Source organism: Neopelma chrysocephalum, unplaced genomic scaffold (assembly GCF_003984885.1).
Source record: "Neopelma chrysocephalum unplaced genomic scaffold, ASM398488v2 Primary Assembly neopelma1_274, whole genome shotgun sequence".
Lineage (NCBI taxonomy): Eukaryota > Metazoa > Chordata > Aves > Passeriformes > Pipridae > Neopelma > Neopelma chrysocephalum.
Window position 1 is genome coordinate 2,427,407 of NW_020897936.1, and position 19,124 is coordinate 2,446,530.

General features: G+C 44.2%; 1 protein-coding gene across 1 annotated transcript in view; it reads right to left on the reverse strand.

Annotated features, from left to right (window-relative positions):
- Nucleotides 1-18,721, reverse strand: part of HERC1 (HECT and RLD domain containing E3 ubiquitin protein ligase family member 1) — a 118,541-nt gene extending 99,820 nt beyond the window's left edge. Inside the window, exons 1-2 of the mRNA XM_027704409.1 lie at nt 18,211-18,721; nt 7,939-8,024 (exon numbers count right to left, since the gene is read on the reverse strand). The gene's annotated coding sequence lies outside the window, so the exon portion shown is untranslated. The remainder of the gene's footprint in view (nt 1-7,938; nt 8,025-18,210) is intronic.
- Nucleotides 18,722-19,124: the final 403 nt, after the last annotated feature.

Sequence of the window (19,124 nt, forward strand, 5' to 3'; positions counted from 1 at the left end):
GCGGGAGTGGCGGGAGCGGCGGGGCCCGGCGCGGCGCGGGGTGCCGCGGCGGGGCCGGGCCCGGGTCGGTGCGGGCGGGGGTCCCGGCGGAGCCGCGTCCGCCCGGCCCGGGTGTCACCGGCAAAACATGACGCGGGCGGGCGCGCGCACAGATCTCGCGGGGCTGCCGCCTGGTTCTCGCGAGAGCGCAGCCCGCTCCCCCCTCCCACCGCGGGGCGCGTCCCGTGCGCGGGCGCGCGCGGGTCCCTGAGGCGCGCGGGGCGGGGCCGCGCACGGGCCGGGCAGGGGCTGTCCCGTTGAAGTGGAATCCCTCAGAAAGCGCCGAGAGTCCACGAGGATCATCCGGTCCAACCGTAAGCGCTGCACAGGACCATCCCCGAGAGTCACACCCTGCGCCCCAGAGGATCATCCAAACCCTCCTTGAGCTCTGGCAGCCTTGGGGCTGTGCCCACTGCCCTGGGGAGCCTGGGCAGTGCCCAACCAGCCTCTGGGGGAAGAACCTTTGCCTGAGATTCAGCCTAACCCTGCCCTGACACAGCTCCAGCCATTCCCTGGGTCCTGTCCCTGGACCCCACAGAGCAGAGCTCAGGGCCTGCCCCTCCTCTGCCCCTCCAGAGGAATGTGTGTCTGCAATGAGGTCTCCCCTCAGTCTCCTCCAGCTGAACAGACCTGGGAATGGAAACATCACCAAACCATCATTTGTCTTCTCAAAGTACAATAGCAGACAACTGGTTTTGCATAAAATCACCTAAAAAGAAGAGGTCGCGGGACTCAAACACTGAATTTAGATGAGGATACAGATCTAACTGATGTGTTGGACAGTCAGTGAAAGGAGGAGAACTGGATTTTGTGCGCAGGGATAGAAAGTGGGCAGAAAAGGCAGGACAAACCACACCACCAGTGCACAAGCAGGAGACCATTAAAAGAAAGCATTTGCTTAAACAGAATGAACAGGATAACAGCAAGAAGTAATAAAAGTGTCACTGGGGATGGAAATTCTGTGTCTTAAACAGGAAAAAAGTTCCCACTGAAGACAGTTACAGGCTCAGGTGGTGGCAGCGACAATGATGTGCCCAGATCAGCGAGGCCACAGTGGCAAGAAACAAAACACTGAGGAATCTCAGTTATACCCACGTGAACTGGTTACAGCCCTAAAATAGTAGGGATGCCATGGCTGAATCGGTGCCCTTTGTTAAGGACTAAATAAAGGGCAAAACTGGCAAGAAGCAAGAGGAGAAATTCTGTGTGAGGAGTGAGTGCATATGTTTAGGTACATCAGCTGAAGGTAGGAATGTAATGGAAGCTTACAAAGATTGTATACCTGGAATAGGTGAACAGGGAATAATTGTTTACTGCCTCTTCCAATAGAAGAGCTAGAGGGTAACGGGTGGAACTACCAAACTCAGAACAACCAAAGAGCAATTATTTCTTCATTCACATATAATTTAGCTGTAGAACGCAGGACAAAATGTAGTAAAAGTTTACCTGGACTCAAAAAGGGACTGGAGAAATACAAGAAAGAAGAAAATCCATCACAGATTACCAAAGACATCTCCTATAGTTGAAAAACGCCCTGACCCACAGAAGGCCCTGCGATATTTGGGGACACGTTACTAATGTGCTTGCTCTTGCCTTTTCTTCCCGAGCCATCTGCTGATGGCTGGCCTCCCCTAAATAATAAAATAAATAATAAAAAATAAAACCCAAATGCCTTGCTTTGAAAAGTCTTTGACCCAACCAAGCTAAAAAACACAGAATGAGAAAAAAGTGTCTGTTAGCAATTTACCTGTGTAGTATCCCACAGAGTAATGGTCAAGACAACCTATTTTTGTTCAACAAGTTCCAAGATTTTTTTCTAGTTTTGTACCCCTAACTGCACCACCTAATCTTTTGTCTAAAGCCATTATAAAGCTGTGCTGTGAATGAGCAGCGTCTTCGTTGATGACACCACCGTGCAAACAAACATCACCAAAAATGGGGTAAATTACAAATGCATTTTGAAGCATTCTTAGAGCATTTAAAATATGCCAGCTAAGGGATGCTGTGTAAGAAATAAACCTAAAAAATTCAACAGATACATGAAAATACATTCAATGCAGAAGAGAAAGCAGAATAAGCAGACACTGGGCTGTAGCAGTGCTCTTGTCATGGTCACATGCCCCACACTCACACACATTACATTAACCACAACATGAAGACAAACCTTATCATTAACTGCAGCTTTTATGGCTTGCAGGCTCCACCAGCAGCCAAGTGTTGCACAGTTCTCAAGGAATTTCGTAGCTTTGCAGATGTTTAATGCTTTTAAGTTATGCACACTTAGATATTAAGTTCATAAACCCACAAGGTTTTCTTGGTTTGTTCGTCAAGCCTTGACACAGCCCATCAATCACCCTGCAGTGCTGAGAGCCCAGGATTCCCACCTTCCCATTTGCCTGGATGCAGGGGGAGGGCTGTTTCCAGAGGCTCACTGATCTCAGAATTTAAGTGATGCTGAAGGATCACTGCTATTTATCTTTGTGTATTCTCACATGAAGCTTGTTTATTAGATAGCAACTGTTAATATTTGATATTAACCACAATCTTTGGCAAGTCTCAGCATCTAGAAGTCAAGTGACTTCCCCAGTTTCTCTTTCAGAGCTGGAGCCCCACTGCCTGAGGTGCTACAGCCACCTGGCATTCATGACCTCCCCAACTCAAATAAAACCCAGGACAGCAAGTGATGCAGGATGAGGAGGTCTATTCCATCTCCCTAAGCTGGCAAGTATTGTCAAAATTCATGAGAACCCAGCTGAAGCCAACAGCATTCTAGTCTATAGTAGTACCAGTAGGTCTAAAAATAAGGCTGTAAATAAGGGGAACCAGAGTTACACTTGCTCTGACAACACCTGTGGCTGTCACCAAAAATCAGCCACCTTGTTGGAGAGTCAACTGCCATTAAATGAAAACGTAGCACTGGCATCTTTTGGAAAGTGCAGAGACTCCTGAAACTCATTTGGGCACCCTGAGGACACATCAGAGGAAAGATTAGCCCTCCAGCCACCTGCAGCAATGCATTAGCAAGGTGAAAAGAACAAAAACCATTGAGAAGAGTTTTATGGGCCAGCCCCAGACACAGCCAGGGGTACCTGAATCACAGCTTTCCAGTGGGCAGCATCATTCCTCCTCTCCACCTCCTCCGCAAGCATAAGCAGAGGACTTCAAAACCTACAAATGTGAAGAGTTCAGCAGGTAATGTCCCTGACTGCAGGACATTTATGCTCAGTTCTATTTCCAAAACAGGCTCCATCTCAGCTTCAAAGCATAGAGGGAGGCCAGGAGAAAGCCACAGGATCACGCAGGTTTCAAGGAAAGGAGGCTGTAGATGGTACCTCTGTTATCTCTGTGCTCTCACCTCCCTTAAAACAGAAATAATCCTTCCTGATGACTCCACACCTCTCAAGTCCCACCCTCTGGCTTTCCTCTTTCCCTGCCTCACTAAGGCAGATTTTTTCTAATATTCAGCTCTACAAGACCTATTTTACATCAATGATTTCCTATTATTTTACATGAGTTGCTGCATTATTTATTAGTTTTAAATGTATTGTTATGTAATCACATCAAATGTACTTAGGCAACGAAGATGAAGGTATGATAATGAAAGAACAATGTGCAATTCAACATCAACCCTTTTTCTAGAGTTGTTAGTGGTTATCCTTTGTTTTTAGCAACCACATTTAACTCTTCATCCTCTTCTGATCCAAATGTGCCACCAGGGCTGTGACCAGTTCCACTCTCCCTATTTTTGTAAGATCTTTTTTTGTACTGCAGTGTCTAGGACAAGACTCAACATTCAGCATGAGACTATGCTATTTATCTAGGGCTTGTTCTTAACTACTTTTCCACAATGCAGGATAATTTTGGATCATTACAGAAAATGGGATTTAGATGTGAAATACCTCAATTAACGGTTTTTTGCTTTTACTGCCTTTTTTTTTCCAGCAGACATTGCTAACATTGGCATGCCTTGCTGTTGTCATGGCAATGAAAGGAGTCTATATGGGTTTGGATGTGACTCAGAAATCATTTTATACAGAAATGGGACAACAATTAGAATAATGGACATTGGGTATTCCTGTGCCACCAGTTAAGAAATGGTCAACAGGAAAGAAAAGAAAGATCCCAAATAAGCGGCAAAAGGGACTGAACAAAAGCTCCTTGATTGGATACAAGACACCAAATTGTTACTTGTGACTCTACCTTGCAGTTAGGGCTGTGTGGGTAAAGCTTTGTCACTCCTGAGGGTTATTAAAATTACAGTGGTCTGCCTGGGCAGTTACTTAACCAGCCCAGGAGCAGATTTGCCCAAGTAAATGCTGCTCTTGGTGTTCAGAAATACATGAGGAGTTTTGTATTGCAGACTCATCCGAATAAAAATTGGGATTTCAATTGTCTTGAAACACTCCTGTCTCTGTGAGGGCTCATTCAAAGGCAAGGCTCTTCTCATGGCCAGTGAGTTCACAATTTGCATGAGGCAAAAGAGGAATATTTTGGAGAAGCAAGTTTGCCAATTAAAAGATGGGGAAAGGAGCTGTGTCAGTCCCTGATCAGGTGTGGAGGAGGCAGTGGCAAACACTGAGGAACACGACTAAAGCCAGCCCACACCAACCTAGGAAGTGTCTGGAAAAATTATTTTGAGCTAGGCTATAAATACCATTCACCTATGTCTTCTGCATCTTACTCATCACAACACTCCTCTTCTCCTGGGGATCCAAGGTATGTGAGGGAAGCTGTTATTACATGGTTTGCCTGTGCAGAGATGCCAAGCATGGAGGCACTGAAATATATGGATCTGCGTCAGTCCTTAATGTCATCTTCCTCCTCCTGTTCTGCAGTGCCAGTTCTCTGCCGGGCACTTCCCGTCCCTGCCCAGCTGAGCCACACGGAGGGTTCTTTGTTAGAAAGCAACCCAAAGGCACCTCCCCAGGGCCAGCTGGCTCTGGCCCAGCACAGATCGTCACTGCCCCATCCTCTGCAGCTTCGGGGATGTGTCACTTCCTTTCTTCTCCTCGTGGACCCAACACACTGAAATGCAGAGGAGGAACCAGACTGAAGTAACCTCAGATTTAAGGTCTGATTCAATCCATCATCATCTGTCCTTTTCTTTAGCTGGCTGGTAACTTTTTCAAGTTATTTTACTCAAACTAGCTCTGTATCGATGTTCTGCACCTCAGAAATGCCCTTGGCTAGGCCAGACCAGGAAACATTCCAGAAAACAAATGGGAAAAGCACATGGGAAACAAGAGGGGTTTGCACTGGAAGACAACGAATGAGAACATACAGGGGAAAAGAAAAGCATTGTATGTAAACAACTAAGTAACAACTAAATTCACGCACAGGACTAGTTCCAAACTAATCTATGCATGGATATGAAACACTTTGAGCAAGTGGAGCAAGCAGGTTATTAGAACTTCAAAAGGAACGGTAATTCTCATTAGCTTAGTATGGCAGCATCCAGTGCACAGCCAAAGTGCAGCTAAAATAGTGTCACAGCAATAGCTGTATGCATAAAGAGAACTAATAACTCTATGCATAAAGGTACTGGAAAGAGTGAAACAATAAATGAAAATGGCCCGTGGTCAAAGTCCCATCCACAGGATTGCCACTCCCCAGCTCTACCCTTAGCAGGTGTTCACAACACCTTTAAAGCCTTAGGATGGAGGTTTGATGCTCTGCTTTCTTTTAAAAACCCCCTTGTGCAATCCTGTAGTGTGTCCCCACATCCTACCCCTTTATCCCATGGGAAAAGTCCCTGTCCCTGTGGATGAGGACTCTGAAGAACCAGAGAGAGAAGCCTACCAGCGCTGGGCTGTGGCACTGGAAGAAGTCGCGGAAGAAGAGGAATGGATTTGAAATAATGGACTTGTTTAACTGAGACTGTTGAATGGAGAGAAATTACAAGTTTATGGCTGTTTTAATGTTTTTTAATAATGGTTTGTCCTTATCCCTATGTTGTAATGGTTCATTCCCACAAGAGTTCCACTCCCTTTCATGCATATTCTATTGTTATCCCTCCCCTTTATGTTCTGTACCCAATCCTTGTTCCTCCTTCCCAAAACTCCTCCTCTTATTCACCGTAATCTGGAAAGTTCTCCCAGCTCCCCTATAAAAGGGGGAGCCATGTTAATAAACTGGTTCCCTCCTTTCCACCCAGAAGCTTGTGTCGAACTGTGAGTGAACTTCCCCGTGTCCCTAGCCAGGCTGGGTTATGTCCCAATTGCTCCCCTCTTCCTCTAGTTTTTCCTACTCAGTGAGCAAGACCTTTGAATGGGAACACGTGAAAGGCAACCCAGAGCTGTGACATCCCCTTTGTGTCACTCCAGGAGCAAACAGGCTGAGACTGGCTGTCCCTGTGCATTCCAGGTGGAGAGGTCCCGCGGCTGCCCCAGCCCTGGAGCAGCAGGAGCAAACAGAAGGTTGGTGCTGGCAGGACACAGGGGCTGTACCTGCCAAAAATAGCACGCAGGAGATGTGTGCCTGTACACGTAATCGAGCGCAGTCCCTCCCTGCTGCCCCAAAAAGCAGCACCCACAGCATTTACGAGTTAATGTTTACGAGGAGTTGCATCACATGAAATGGACTCAGTAGCAAAATAACACCTGAGCTGTTTCCAGCAAGCACCAGTGTCCTGGTTTGCTCCAATGGAATCCAAGGGAGGTGAAAAATTTAAGGAAGAAAGATCAAAGTTTATGCAGCCATCAGCACAGCACTGACCCAGTCTCCATTTCCACAAGGAGAAAAAACACAGAACAATTTATCCAGAGGGCTTCGGTTAAGCAAAAATCTTCCATTTTTTCATTGAGTAAGTCCTCTTCCTATTTATTCCTCTCTGAAATAGGCACATGCCACTAGTTAGAGGTATAACTTGCTTTCTAATTACTCCAATCCTTTTGCACAAATGCAAAATATTACTATCCTTCACCACAATTGTTCCGTGCAAGATCCTGTGCATGATGTCTTTCAGCAAGAGGAATTTAATTTTTAAGTCAAATACATAATTAATTTCATGAAAGTCATTAATAAATACTAAATCTAGGAAAAGAAGCATTTTATAGTTGTGATTGTTTAATTTTTCTCTGCAGAATACAAATGCATAAAAATGGTAAAAGCTGTTCTCAAGACTTACAACATTCAAAGACCACGATTACAGACAGTACTCAGGTGATTGTGCCACAGAAAGCCTGAAGGCCTAAAAGAAACCGTAAATCTTGTCTGTACAGCGTATTCTAAAGCACTGTTTGGCATTCTTAAAAAGAATTACTTTTTCCATTTTATCGACATAATTCCTCAGATAAAAAATGATTTTCCAAGATAATCTTTTTAGGGAAAAAAACCCCACAACTCTATTTTTGTCTGAGAATTCCTCTTTTTGAACTTGAGCTCCAAAAGCAATTAATTTTACTCTTTATTATTCTGTATTATCTTATTATTCTGTAAAATTACTCTGTATTATCTTTTACAACTCTGACAGTTATGTCCTCCATTCCATCAATTCACTATTTCTTCCCCTCTTTTCCTATTAGTTATTCCTCATGTCCCCTTAACTGCTGTTTTTTTAACTGACTTTGGCTTCTGTCAGTTCATTGATATTTTTCTAGTCTTTAACAGGAAGTGAATATACTAACTGTTGTCTGAAAGCTGTACAATGAGGAATTATCCTTCTGCTTTCATGAATCAATGACCACTCTGTAAGGCTAAAAGCAGTTTTTCTCTTTCCATTGTTTTCCCACTTCCTCTCATCCCATTTGTTGTTGCACTCAGTTTTTTTCCAGCAAGCACCACAACACAAATAATACCCTCCCACACCTTTCACTTTGAGATCTCACACTATTTTTCAAAAGGAATCCTCTTTCCCTTAGATGGAGAAAACACAGGGTACAAATAGGACAGTTATCTCACCCCAGGATGTGTAGCACAGGTTGTATTCCAGCTCAGCGTGTTCCCTCATATTCTCCTTTTCCAAGGAAACCCCTGCTCATACTGATCTGTTTAGAAAGAGGTGGGTAAAGTTCAAGCATTGCTTTTTCCTGTCCCACTTCACTTCTTGGGCTGCTTCCACCATAAACCCTCACTGCTGCTGGGGAAAGGACGGGCCCCCTCCCGAGGGAGACACGGGAGAATAAAGGTCACTTCAAAATTAATCCTGGACAGAAATCTTTCTCTTGGAGCCCTGTCAACATCTTCATGTCAGAGAGGTGAAAAACTAAGCCTGGACAGATGAACCAACTTTCCCAAAGCTGTTCTGGAGTTTCAGGAAGCAGAGCCAGGAATAGGGCTCCAGTCTCCACACCACCAGGGTTTAACCCCAGAGCCCAGAGGTGCTGCCCACACGTGTCTGGATTTGGATGTGCCATGAGGTCCTGGGCTTGACAGACAAAATCACAGATGTTTCCTCTTTGATGGAGGTAATGCAGCCCTAAATCACCCAGATAAGAGATGAGCTAAAACCACCAATAAACCTTTCAGCCAATTAACAAGGTAGTAGAAGACTCTGCTGGTTAGTGGGTGGTTGTCCCTCCCAACCCGTTTGTGCTGGTAAATCCATTGCCACCCAGACAGAGGCACAGATTTCCATCTCCTGTTTTTGTGCTGTTGGTTACAGGCACGTGGCTCTTTATAACTTCACTTACTAACAACACTCACCCCCAAAAAAACCACCAAAGCCCCACTCAGCCCTAGAATCAGACAGGCAACAACTTGAAGTCAAGAGGAGCCTTAACACACACAACTTTAAGATATTAGTTCACTTCTTAGATACCAAAGGAAAAAAAATGATTTTCTGGAACTGGTCACATAGTTTCCTGTAGCTATTTTTAGTTTGTCCTGAATCACCTGAGTTAAAGAATTAGCTCAAGCCTGAATAATTGTCCAGCTGAGAAAAAATGCTAGAAATTGAGCTGAGAACCAGTTTCTTGCTTCTCAAAAATGAGTTAGGTGCATTTGGTGGGGGTTTAAGTATTTTTTGCCTCCTGTGTGTCATGGATGTACAGCAAATGCACATTTGGATGGTTCCTAATAATGGGTTCAGGGCAGAAAAAGTAAAAAGGGACAATTTTCTGTGAATGCACCTCGGAAAAGAGGAATAAATGCCCTCAGAGACATCTTCTGTTCACTCAGCTGGGGGTACTGAACTACAATACCTGCTCATGATGGGGACACATTTTTGAGGGATGTGACCAGAAGTGTTCTGCCGAGCTCTGAAAGAGGGATAAGTAGCAAGGAGGGAGAGATGAGAAGCCACTCACTGCTCCATGGCTGAGACATCTCTTTCTCCCATTTTTCTAGAGGTGAAAAAGCCAATGAAATCCTATCATCAACATTTTTAAGTAGGTATAGCGAGTACATGGTGAAACTTTATTCTTTCTTTAATTGCATGGGATACAATCTGAACCTGGCTACAGTAGGTTCTTAATTTTGTGTGATGTTTGGCTTCATATGTGTCTATAAACATAGATGAAATGACAATAAAAATTTAAAATAAAGATTCCACAGCAAGAACATGAAAACAGACAGGAGCCGATAAAACTGATTAAAAAGAAGACGACAAAACAAAAAAAGAGCAAGACAAATACACAACAGTCAATTCACTTAAAACCCCATCCTACATTTACTCTTGAATTTTCTCCAAGTGTACTATGTCAAGCTCTAGGTAGATAGTGCTAAATTAATTTAATTTCAGGATCACACGGAAAATAGCACTAAAAACCTTTCACTCCTCTTCCCAAGAGTGAAACTAAACCATCACACAACACACCTTACTTTTAGTAGTTTTCTCTTTTGTTTGCTTAACAAAAACCTGGAATTCTTCTAACAGAAAAAAAAACCAAAAAGAACAAAACAACCCGAAGTTTTGCTTTGAAATGAAAAGCAGTTCTATGACATAGAAATGTTTGTCTGGATGAATAGGAAGCTCTGCCCACTGCACAGCAAGGGCTGCAAAGGGCACCCTGTTTAACCGAGCTGGTGTCCTAAAGAACATCCATCAACACCTCCTCTGGATGCCTTGCACATTCAGCATGGGATGGAAGTTATCCCTGTCTGAACCTCAGGGACATTTCTGTTGCTGGAATGTTAACAAACTGCTAATAAATAAAAATTCCGTGCATAAAACAACTCACAGGAATGTGGAATGTGATTTTTGGGGGCTTGATTTTGTTGTTGTTGGTTTTTTGTTTGGGTTTTTTTTTTGTTGTTTTTTTACAAAGTCCAAGAACTCACAAAAACCCCAAAACTCCCTTCAACCCATTTTCTGAGAAGATCCAGTATAACTTTCCACACAGTGGCATTTCCCTAGAAAATGTCACTCTTAAAGCTGTAGTTCCTCCGGTGTTCCAACAGCACCACACACCATTTGGAAGCTGAAGTTGCCCATAAGCTGTATCCCCTGGAGAAATGTTTGGGTGTTTTCCAGCCCTCCCCCTCAAGGACTCTGCTCTGGCACCAGTTTTCAGTTAAATCAACAGCTGGACCATCATTCCCGCTCAGACTGGGATAGCCCAGTGCTGCAAACTCAAATTGCAGTTTTGAGCAGTGACTGAACAATTTTTATAACAAGTATAACACAAATATTCACAAAATCACAACTGTGAAATTGTCCCAGAGGAAGACAGTTTGCAGTAAACTCAACCAAACCTCAGATCTACCTGTTTCAGAGCCCTGAACACCTTGGGACACACAAGGGAACACAAGACATTCTCCAGTACACCAGAATATTTTTTAATGAATTCTCCTCCTTTTAAATTCTCTGTGTTTCGAATTTCTCTCTCTCTCTCATGTTTCTATTTCTGAAATACTTTCATTAAAATGAATATTAAAGAAACCTCATCAGTTCTTGGTTTCTGGGTGCCAAGCAAAGGGCAGCCTCTAATTGCTGTGAACGGTTTTGTTCAGTGTGTTATGAAGTGAGCACAGAATGTGTTTTACAGTGTGCAGCCCTCTCCAAACTTCAGTAAGGAAGGATTACTAAAGACAGATATTAACCTCTTGAGCTCGCAAGAAGCTCCAGCATTGCCCAACTGCCCAAGATGCAATTAAATAAGGTCTTATTTATGTCATACAATACTGGATCTCATTCCAAGCTTTTTGTCCTTAAAAAAATAGACTAAAGCTATACAGTAGCTGCAACAGTTGAATAAACATCTTTTAATGTTAATTGATAAACAACCATAACATGTTGTCATTTATCCACGGAAATGCTGACGAGGGAGCTCAAATATAGAACAGCTGCATTTAGTGTTGTGTTTATATGGGATTTTTTTTTAAACTAATGAGCTCTGTGTTCATTAAAAATGTCATTAAACTCTTTCCCAGCTTAGTAGTGAGAGGTTGGTTTTGCCACAGCTTGGGTGTACAGTGTGTTGTCAGCTGTAAACAGTGGGAATGACAGAGAACAATGATCCATTAAGTGCATGGAAGAATCCATAACCTCCAGTTAAGCTAAACGGGTTCAATGAAGTGGGTAATATCCAAAATTATCATTTACTTTTTTCCTGTTAAAGGAATTAGCTAACAGGGCAGCTTCATGTGTTGAAATTATGTTGTGACTCAGCAGATTTGATCAGGTTTTTTACAAAGGCATTCTGTGCTAGGTGGCTTCATTATGTTACTCTGAAGATTTATCTTATTTTTTAAAATATATCCCTCTTTATGCTACAGATAAGCAATCACAGATATTGAGTAGTTTCCAGCATGGAGAAGATAAAAAACCAGAACACAATAATATAGTTCTGATTAAAGATTTTCTTCCGCCACATACTTAAATAATCAGCCAGGATGACTGAAAAAGAAACATGAAAAGGGTGAATATAGCAGAAAAAGCAACAGAAAAATTCTGAAAGGAGCATTTTTGAGTGAGCCTAGAAATTCACTGTCGGTTGTCTGGTTGCAGCTGAAGTCCCCAGGAAGCTCATCCTCTCTGCTATCACAGGTAGGGTTTCCCACAGTGACGTGCAGTTAGATACTGGGGTGGCAGCCCCTGAGGGAGCCCTTGAGATCCTTTTTGGATCCCATTTCAGTGGGAGGTTTCCCATTTTTTAGGACACTGGTGTGAGGAAGCAAGCCCCAGCTATGGAATTAAACACACTTGTGTGATGTGACAGTGCCAGAATGGCTCATGTCAGCACAGTGACCTGGGAATGGCAATGGACACCTCTTTCTGTTGCTCTGGGGAGTCACAGAAGCAACAGTTCCTGTTGTATTGGAAGGTACCAGGATGTGGTACCTGGACAATGCCTCAGGACACCCACTGCCACCTCCTACACCTCCACTAACATTTATTCCCCCACCATCCACAGTGACCCCCACCTCTCCCAGCTCCTCCTCAGTCATTCCCCTGCTCCCCTCATCCACAACCCTTTCTCCCCTCTCTAAGCACATTTTCCCACTTGTCTCTCTCCTGTCCCGGCATGTGACCCAGCCCCCCTGCCCTGCCCTGCCCTGCAAGGCCACTAGCCTGCAAATACCCTTTATTGCACTTGGCCTCTGCTCAGTACACACAACAGGATCAGCCCAGCAGCCTGGACTGGGGGTACACCTCTTGTTTGGGCCTGGCGTGGAGGAATTCCAGTGGAACACCGTGACCCAGCTGCTTCAGAGTGCAACATGACCCAGTTTAGTGCTAGTTCTTGTTAATCTCGAGCAGAGAGAGGCTCCAGCATCAACTGGGTGCAACAGAGACCATGGCAGAAGCACAGGGGCGAGTTAGTTTGGCCTTTCATTTTGTCTGCAGCATTTTCAATGCCTCAATTATGACTTGCCCACCACAAGCTTTCTGTAGGATGTATAACCACACACAACAGAGGACAAACTATTTTAACACTTGCAGATGTCACTCCATGAAATGTCCTTGGCTCTGTCTTCTGTAACAGGTGTCTTAAGAAACATGCACTAAAGGCCAAAGGAATTAAAATCAGAACTGGTGTCACCCTTACATGCAGCAGTTGAATAAAGCAAAACAAATTAGTATTATTGCTCAAGTGCTGCTGGAAGGATGATTTTTAAAGTTCATGACTAAAGACTAGGAAAAAAAAGTTATTTACCCTGGCCACAGTTTAGAAGTGATGCAACAGTCATGACCCAATTAAACCAAAAGCAGCAAGGCAGGTAAATCAATAAGGACAACACTTCCAGTTGTGTTTGCACACTTCATACACAGGTGTCCTCCTTGAAACAAAAGCTGAAGTGCTACTGTGAAAACTAGGAATCAACACTCCAGGAAGGTAACTCAGAAGCAGAATTTGCAGCAGCAGTTTTGCAGGAAAGCAATTCAGGACATATGGATTGAGAATGCTGTCACCAACAGAAGAAAATCCTGCTCAGACTATTCTTCCTACATTGCTGCTGCTGCTGGATTTTGGGAGCACCATCACTGCAGACACAGCTGCACAGAAACAGGCCTACACAAAAACTGCTGCCACCTCACAAAAACTCCCATCTAAAGTCCTAGAGTGATGTATTAACAAGAAGGGACAGTGTGACTGGAAAGACAAGGCAGCCTGAAGAAACATTCCTGGGTCTTGCCTCCAGATTTCAAAGGTCAAGACACAAAGTGGAAAATTTTTGTAAATACACCAGCATGATTAGTGAAAGAGAGAGAACACCTACACCAAGCCTTCCCAAAAGCAGAAGTGTAGTCCGAGTGGGCAAAAAGGAAGCTCCTTGACATAACACACATCAGCCCACATCAGCATTCCCTGAATTGCTGTTTATCCATTTTTGGTAACTCTTGGGACAACAACTCTGTGACACGGTGGGGACCTGCCAGTGATGCTCCCCAGCACCCCTGTGCCAGGACGTGCCCTGCACACACCCAGCCTTTGGGTTTATCATGATGCCATGCCCTAGGAACAACTAGAGAACAACTGGGATGAAGGTGTGCCAGGGCTGAGCGCTGGAGGAGAGACACATCAACACACGGGGCAGGGAGACAATAAGGCAAAACAGTGAAATAAGAGAGGGCAGGAGGGATGGAACCTGCTTATCCCATCTTTCCAGGCACTGGTGTGGGACATTTGAAGCTACAAACCAGCGTTCATCCCATTCCTGGCTGCTCTAACATGCCCCTGGATGAACAGCCAGGCCTGAACTGAGGCAAGACAGAAAGGCTGCAGCAGTGGAAAGAGCACAGACAGTGCACAGCTCCTCCTTTGAAGGAGGCCACTGAGGAGGATTTTCAAGCTTTGCAGAGGCAGCCAGGAATGCTCAGATCTAAATGGAGGGATAGGGCAGAGCAGAGGTCAGAGCTCCTTCAGCAGAGCATCTGGAGTAGATGTGTGACCTCCTTCTTCAGAGAGCTCAGGGTCAGGCTTTTAACTCAATTCTAGACATTCCTCTTTACCTGAAAATAATGGTTTTTTCAGCATGAGAAACCAGGCTGTGCTGCACAATGGATTGCCATAGGAACATGACATGAGAGCAGGACTGCAGGACAATAGAGGGCAGGGAACTGAGGACACACATTGCATCCCACTGGAGCAGCAGGGTACATCCCAGGAGTGCTGAAAGCAATTACTGGGATGGGAATCCTGCCAGCCCCCCCCCACCCCCCAGCCAACAGCCATCCCTGCAAAATCCCTGCAGGACACCTGGGCTGCAGCTCCACATTGCTGTGGATGGGGCATCTCCAAACACACAGGGTCACTTAATGTTTTGGGGTATTAAATCAGAGAACAAAAACCACCACCTAGCAAACCTCCAGCAGCTCCCCACAGCACTGAATTCTGTATCTTGGCTGTATCAGATGCTAAATTCTTCTGAAGTTACAGTTAGCAAGAAAATAAGAAGATTTTAAGCCAGTATTTAAAAACAAGTATGAATCTAAGTCTCTTCATGAACATCAGTGATTTTTTCTGAGCAAGAGTCCAAGTGACAAAAAAAAAGTCCAGTTGATGAGTTTCTTGCTAAACCTTAGAGGACATTCCCCACCATTATGAAAGCTGTCCATGACTGGAAGGTGCTCAGACACCCTGGTGACAGCCATGGGATTTTAAATAGAATACTGTAAAAAATTTACTAGTTTGTTTTGGGTTTTAATTGGCTAAGCCATTTGAAGACCAGATAAATCTTTATTGAGTGATGTCTTTATTCTGCTAATATTGACTAACATTTTACAGCCCTGCACTTACTCTGTCTGAAGCCACTGCCCTTAAAATCACAGCCCTATTTACTTTTCTACTGAACAAAATTCAAAAGTAAACAGGGTGTCATTTCCAAGGTACTTAAGAATTAACATGTGGTTGGGTGTAAACCAGGCCTGAGCTGTGCTGCCTGAGGACAGGCTCGACAGAACATTGCAAAGTTTCACAAGTCATTAGAAAGAAAAATTGTAAGGAGAGAAAAATCTTTGCTTCATGGAATTAGAATGCTACCAAGACGTGAACATGACCTTTCTCTTGGCTGGCAAAAGCTCTACACAGCTATTAAGTACAGGATATATTTACTGGACATAAATATTATGAAAGCTTGATTAAAAGCAGCTGAATATAAATTGATATGAAAACTACATCATATTTTATAACTTTTCACGAATTTCTGGGGTTTTTTTTCAGATTTGGGCTTTTTAGAAAACTTTTCTTTTTTTTTTCTTTTTGAAAACTTCTGTATAATCTTTTGTTCCCTGTTTTTCCAGGGAGTTGGATAAGTAAAGCTGCTACAAACACAAAAAGGCATAAAAGGCTGGAGGGGGAAGAAAACTGTGTGAAGGAGCATTTAAACCTTCTTAGCTTTCCCCTGTTACCAAATAAAACATCTTAACTTGATCATAAATGAATTCTAATGTTGATTCAATACAGAAAACTGCCTTTTTAACCGGTTCTTAGATTCCCATAAGAATGCTGAAGTTCATTTTGCTCTGTTTGAAAACACAGTTTCCATTTCTTTGCAGAAGGAGGAATGTATTCTGTGTTCTGAAGAATTACAGCAAGTTTGGCCCAGAGACCACACAGAAGCACAAATCCAATGTCATGCCTGTGGAGCAGGTGCTCTAACACTCCCTGGAACAAAACGAGCAGACCCAGCACGACACTCCTAGTTGCTCCTAATCTTTTTTTTTTTCAATTTCTTTTTGCTTTAAACTGAGCAATTTGCACATTTTTGTTCAGAAACAGATGATGTATTTTCCTTAATTACTGCCCCCAACCTGCACTGGGTAGGTTTAATTAGTTTCAAAGCAGGCTGAGAAAGACACTGGTAGTGACCAAGGCCAAGAGAAAGAAGATTTCAGCTACCTCTTAATATTATTTACTAGACAACAGCTTAGTTAAACTCCCTAACAACTTTAGGATTTGGTTAATTTTGTCAACTGCTTTGTCAGCCTTAAATTCAGGTGCTGAGATTCAACGAGGGAAGCACCTCTTAGAACCCACTCTGAGGCCTTGGCACGGGTGTAATCGCAGCATGATGAGTGGTGTTGCCAGTGAGGTGTATATACTCGAGTCAGTACCACCTGTATTGCTCAAGAGCAGCGGAGGGAACTGGAATCAGATTGATTTACAGTCATTTGGGGCCATGTGTTCTCTCAGCTTGCCAGGAGAGCCTCACTGAGCTCACTGGATGCTCAAGCAGGAGACAGGAGCAGAGATCTCAGACTACCTGCTCTGGAAGGTCCCACATAACAGAACTTTTTCATGAGGAAAAGTTGTTTGCCACAGCCTCAGAGGAGGGATTATCCCTGATTCTTGCGCTAGGGAGTGGGGGAGAATTTAATTCTTTTCACAGGAGTTCCCTGATATGTGGGTGCAGAGTCAAGAACAGCCCAAGCCCTATGGGGACTGTTCAGTCGCCCTCCTGGAGCTCAAAAGATTCCCCCAAAGTCCTGTTATCTGGTAGAACTGAAAGCCCCAGAGCTGGAAGGCTCCTGCCAGTACCCTCTGGAGTGATAAGAGTTTTATCACTCAGTGTGTCTCTGCCAGGCTACATTTTGCAGAAGTGGTGACAGAAGGAGAAGGAACCATGACATCCCTCACAGCCCCAGGAGGGTGTTTATGTGCCACTTGCAGATAAATAACACCTTGCAGGTAGGTAATACCTTGTCATCTGCTTCCCCTTCAGTGTACTGTCCATTTGATATCCTTTCAGGGGGCAAAGAAGGTGCCACCCTGATAATCACCACTCCAAAGGCATGAAGCCAATACAGTTATATACAATGAACCACCCACCCGAGTCCTGCATAACCATCAGCAACCTCCCAAAACTCAGCCCTCTGATTTTCAGCATGTTTTCTAAGAAGCTCCAATGTCAGCAAAAGCACTAACTAGGACAGTTCAGTCACCTTCCTTTCAAAAATTCAGCTGTGTCTCCCAAATTAACATTGCTCTGCCAGGGACTTCCAAAGCTCCTGCAGATCCTGCAGTTTATTAAAGATCAGGCATCCCCTCGCATGTGAGCAGTAACAACAGCAACAAAGGGAGGGAGACAGACAGGCACTTCAGATCACAGCAGGTTGTAAGCACTTTAATTAATTTTAATAACAGAAATTGCTTGGAGCTGAGGCATTGCCGGCTGCCAGTGCAGGTTTGGTCAGGAAGAGCCTGTCCCCAAAGGCACTGAAGGTCATCCCCCAAACTTGCAGGCAGCATTGCCATTTTTGTCACACTCAGGCGCTGCTGTGTTTTCATTTCAGGTTAAAGTTGACAGGAGAGAGTTTTATTGCCCTCTTTTGTTAACAGGAGAGTTTTCTAACAGCAAACATTGAGTGGTGTGAGAACACCCTGCTGGGGTCTACCTTTAACACTGCACATGAACTATTTGCACAGACACTGGTAACCCAAGGCAGGTGGGCCAGGCATGACATCCAGTGGTGAAACAGCCTGGGTTGCCCCACACCTTTCTTTGGCCCATGGAACTTTCTGTGACCTGAACTTCTCAAAAGTGAAACCCATCTGAACAGCCCATTAGGTTTTGCTTTACTTAGTGGAGCCAAAGCCATTAAAAAGAAGTGTTGTGTTCACCATCAGCAATGGGAAAAAATTCTCAGTCCTGTTTCTAGCAGCTCATAGCCTCTTGATTTTCCAGACAAAGAGAATAGACATCTGGAATTCTCCCACAGTGACTTTTTAAAGAAATAAACAGCCAGTGCTCCTTGAGATGAAAATGCCGAGTGGAAGTACAGTTTGGGGTGAGGAGAACAAGGCAAGAAATCTGCTGCAAAAGTGAGACAGTAAGAAAGGAACCCACATGGTCTTGAAAACTTACTCCCTCTTGGACAATGTAGAGAAGTGTCCAGGCACATTTATCTTCATTCTGTTCCCCAGAGACTTTGTTCGGAGGCCTTTTTCTTCCAGATATTCCTACAGAGGGTCACTGCTGTTTCTCAAGTGATTCAGGCCCATCTGCCCCAGACTGTACATTCCTAAGCAGAACATACCCACTGAACTTACATTTTCTGCCTCCTTGGCACTTATGCCGCAAAACCAAACCTTTCATTTTCGTGAAAACTGCCTCACTCTTTTTTTCCTCACAGTACCTTATGGACAGTGTAAGCTGGCAGATTTTCCCTCTGAACATATGGATCTCTCTGATAAAGCCTATCTCCAGCACTTAGTCCGTGCTGTGCAGTCTGTGCCACCTCAGCTGCATCCCACCCGTGTTTGGGAGGCTCTAAAACCCTTCCACTAAAACAAAACAGCAACTTGGAGATGTGCTAATGTTCAAAACCCCTGGTGTGATTCTAGAGTTGTTAATTAGCACACCCAACAAGGTGCCTGCCCTCTGAAGGACATTAAAATCCCATGAAACAGAGGCTGAAGAGCAGGGACCTACTACACCGGGTTAAGCTGAACAGCTGGAGGTGCTTTTCAGCACCATTAAAAAGAAATAAATAAACTTTTCAGCTGCTTTTCAGCCCCTTGTCACAAATCTCAAATCATTCTAAACATGACAGAAAAAAATTTCCATCATTATTAAAGGGCCCTCGGTGACTCACAGAACAAAAGCTGCACACCAGAAGTGTGACTCCTCTCCAAGTCTCCTTTCCTTCCGTGCTGGACTGGGCTGTGGAGGAGTGGCTGCCTCTGGAGGCTGCCCTGGACTGTCACCTGGGATCAGGCACCAACCTGCTGCTCTGGGGATGGCCGAGGCATTCACTCAAC